This window comes from Psammomys obesus, unplaced genomic scaffold (genome assembly GCF_907164565.1).
Source record: "Psammomys obesus unplaced genomic scaffold, mPsaObe1.curated_primary_1811, whole genome shotgun sequence".
In the NCBI taxonomy this organism is placed as follows: Eukaryota; Metazoa; Chordata; class Mammalia; order Rodentia; family Muridae; genus Psammomys; species Psammomys obesus.
In genome coordinates this window covers 12,088,060-12,092,557 of record NW_026594428.1, presented here as the reverse complement: position 1 = coordinate 12,092,557, position 4,498 = coordinate 12,088,060, and positions in this window count along the sequence as shown.

The following is a 4,498-nucleotide window of genomic DNA, read 5'->3' as shown; positions in this document are numbered from 1 at the left end:
GAAAGAAAGAAAGAAAGAAAGAAAGAAAGAAAGAAAGAAAGAAAGAAGCCAGGTACTGCAAAGATTTGTCAGACCTGAATCAGAGAAATGCCCAAAAAAATAAGTAATGGGTTTATCTTTTAGAGTGTCACTTAGAGAGTTTCCTGCAGAATTTGTGAAGGCCATGAAACGTGCATGATCCCATGGATGTGAGCTAACATGGCTCCATTCCTGTATGCTACACAAAGAGGGCAAAGATGCCCTCCAGGCATCTTCTGGGTGTCTGGAATCAGTGCCACTCCTGGGAGAAACAGAAACGGTTGAGTTAGACTAGTTAACGTACTTTTTGAGTTCAGGCCATGCTCATGATCATGTTTAGCTCTTGGGGTTCTTGTTTTTATAATGAAATGAATTTGAACTCTTAATTCATGATAGCATAGCACACATGAACTACGTAAAAACATTAACCACCAGCCAACTGTTCTAGGTAAGAAAAGCAATAGGGAGCATCCAGAGCATTACCAGTTATTTTAAAAAGATAAAAAGTCATGTGGGGTGGGGTTTGTATATTATGGAGGTAACAGATTCAACAAACTGGAAGACATTTATAAAATCACATGTTATCTTTAAAATTAAAAAGACTAATTTAAAAAATAAATTTATTAACTACAAAGTAGTTACAAATATTAAATCTCATTTATCCATTGCAACAAAACATGCTTGGTGGAAATAGTATTTTACAGATTATTTTCTTCTTCCACCATTTTATTTAAGACATTCACAGGATTTCGGGTGACAACAACCAGTTCAGGCTCTCAAGGTAACATTTACCACGCTGTGTTTTTGGATGGGATAAATGAAATAAGGAGACACACTTCTGCTCATGTGTTGAAGGATATGATACAAGATAATTAAAATCTGAGCTACATCTATTCGTTTATTTTCTAACCATCATGTAATTAAGCAAATAAAGAGAGGCGGTCACCACAACACAGAAGATGTAATTTTAACATGAGTAAAGTATATGACTTAATTTTATCATCATTTAAAGACCTCTTACAATGTTGTTTGAAAGAGCAGAAAACTTAGAACATGGAAACGACTGGCTCAGCCAGGAAGGAAACAGGGTTGGGTTCTCACATTAAGTAGAGATTAGCCTACGTCCTTCCCGCCTTTAGAATGATATAAAACAAAGGCACAAATAGTTGTAAGTCCCAACTGTTTGTAAACACATAGTTGCTTCATTAACTTGGGCATCCGAATCTTTTCTGAAGACTGAATGGCTCTGGGATTCACATTTGTTTGGTGCTTGTGTATATCTTGCAAGGCGGAAATGAACAGAATCAAAATGTTTCCAAGCTTGCTGGGTTTGTCCCGCTTCTTTGGATGTTCTACCCTATAGCTGATGCTACTTCTGAATGTTGGGGATAGGTAAAGAGCCACAAGAGCAGGGCTGTGCCATGAATCCTGGGATGGTACAATGTAACCTCAAGCCCAGGCAACCTGCGGCTGCTGAGGAAGAGGGCAGTTGGAAAAAAGGTAAGAGCACCCGCCATTCTTCTTGCGGCCTCTTCTGCGTACTGGAGTCATGGCCCTCGCTGGGTGGAAAGAAAGGATGTGGTTATCAACTACTTGCCACGATCTAGACGTTCTCTGGCTGCCAATGCCCAGGTGCTTCACTGGTACCCAGAGCCTGCTTTCGTTGAGCACCCTGGAATTTTAATCTTGAGTGAAATGCCATAGCATACTGGATCATGGGTTCCTTACCCAGACAGACAACATAGAAACTAAAACCCACCACCAAAACTGACCTTGAATGGAACATCGGTTTTATATCATTTCTTTTTAGATGCCAGTTTGACATACAGCAAATTACAATTATTTTATTTATTGGGGAAAGGATCTACTTAGAAAACCTAGCAAACTTTTAATTTTGGTATTACCCAGTCTCTTGTTTTAGGATTGACGAGATCCGGCGCCATGATTTTGATTCAGTCCAGCCTTTCGCTTTCAATAATAACATTGCAGATGTATTTTATTTGAGATGTGTTTTAGCTAATTTGCACAATATTGAAAACTGGATTATCAGAGGGCAATCTTAAATATGTCCCATGGTGGCATCATTAGTAATTTTTGATTTATTCAAGGAGGTGTTTCATTTTGTTTTTTGGCACAGTCTTACTATGTAGCTCTGGCCTAAAATTCATCATGTAGACCAGGCTGGCTTTGAGTTCACAGAGCTCTGCCTGCTTCTGCCTCCCAAGTGCTAAGATTAAAGACATGTGCCAGTATTCCCAACTAGCAGAAGCTTTGCAAAAAGAGCAGCGGTTAGTTTCATTGAAACTGGCAGTATTTATATTTTCTTTTTTTTTTTTTTTCTGCCAAGCAGTTGATACCTAAACTATTCAGCTCAGGGACAGATCTTTAACAAGAGCATCATTCTGTCATAACCTTGTCTGTTAAAGGAGAAGTAAAAAAAGGTATCATAGAAGGTTTTCATGACAATTTGGTTTGTCATTAGTTTTGAAATAAAGCAATTCTTCATCATGAGATTATATGCTTTCTGACTTTTTAATGACAAAATTTTCAGTGGTCTATGAAACCTCAGGTCCTTGGGACTGGCTGGCTTCGTACGTTCCTCCCCAGGATCAGTCTCCAGGCTCCATGTTATTAAGAGCAGTTTCCACTGCAGATCCTCATATTTCCATTCACATCTGTACTCAAGGAGATTCCTAGAGGGGATATCATTGGAGGAGAACATGATCTTGGAAAAAATCCTAGTGCAATAGCAGTCATGAAAACACAGGCATCCCTGTATGTCACCTACCCCCGCTTCATACACCACTGTTGTGCAAACATCACATTTGTTTCTTGTTTTGTTTTGTTCAAAAGTAATTTTATATTTCCCCTGAGTTCTCCTCTGGACTCAGGAAATTCACTTTTATTGTTACATATAAATCAACTGACATTATCTAACATATCTTTTTCTTTTACTTCCCTCAGATCAGCGTGTTAAAATGCCAAGGGACAGATGAACAGATTTGAGGTCATTTGAGAGAACACTCACACTTGCTTTCTTTCATTCAGTTTTGTCTTCCCATCTGTCAAGAATTAAAAGACTAAAACTTTCCTAAGAAAGTTTCTTATTTCATTAAGAAGAAAAACAAACAAACAAACAACCCAACATGCAAAAAAAAATGTACTTTAGTAACCACTAACCAGTGTTTCAGCTAATAATTAAAATAAGAAATTTTTAGTTTAGATGTTTCCCTGTACACTTAAACTTTAAACCAATTTACTTCATTCAGTTTCTAAAATGAGATAGACATCTTGATAAACAAAATGTCTAAAATTCTGAATTTCAAACACCAGCAAGAAAGGCTCTGCATTGACAACCTCACTGTCTTTTTGCCTTTTAAGCTGTGAATTTGTTTATTCAGACAGAAAATGTTTGCATAGACACCCAAAACTTCTAGCTGGTAATGGAATGATAAAGCCTTGACTTGCTGTAGTAAGGTGTCACAGAACCTAAAGTCCAGCTACATAATAACACTGTTACTCAAAGAAGAAAGAAATAAAAAAGGACCCGTTTTGTCTTGAGGAAAATATGTTAACTTGTGACACACTTTTGTTAACAAAAGTGTGAGGGTGGGAGTGCAAAGAGAAAGAAGAAAAAGTCCCAAGCCTTAGCTCTAAAGAGAGAGCAATCCTATTAACAGAAGACAAAGACTATGTTTCACCGTTTCATTACAGAAACAGCCTAGTTTTGAGTTTTGCCAAGAAAAGGCAATGGTACGCCTCATTACAAGAGCTTTTTGCACAGGTTTGGGAAATTTGACGTGACGGGTGAACCCCATTAAGAGAAATGACTCTAAGATTCCCTAACAGCACCGAGCAATCTATGTCCCACTCAGGCTGAGCTTCAGCCTCAGCACAGACATCCAAGAATAGTGCTTGCTCTCAGCCGGAACCACCCACTTCAGCACTGAAGTCTGACTCGTATGCAAATTCCCCAGAGGGGACTTAAATTTTTTTTTTTAAGGTAAGAATAATAGAGACTGTATTTTGCTTGCTATCTATTCAGCTGCCTTCTCTTCCAGTAGCTGAAACTGCCTTGGTTTTTAGAGCAATTTCTAGCTTTTCAAAATAAACACCCACCCCCAAATATCTTCAAGAATATCACAGTAAGAAGATGAACTACTAGAATACATATGGAAAGAGTCGCTTACATTTCTGAGGCTAGTCAGAACTTCATAACAAATTTGTTCTTTATTTGTTGTTTATTGTTTCTCTACATTTTGTTGAAGGTTCTACTTTTTCTTGGCTAATCATTTTCCGTTTGCTCCCTGTTTGTCTGTCACAGGGTTAACTGCTTACATTGGGTTAGAACTATAAGAAACTGCGAACACCTTAAATGTATCATTCTTTTAAAAGCTTATTCATTTTTTTTTTATTTTATGTGCATGATGGTTTTGCCTATATTTATGTATATGCCCATGGCAGCCAGAAGAGATGTTGA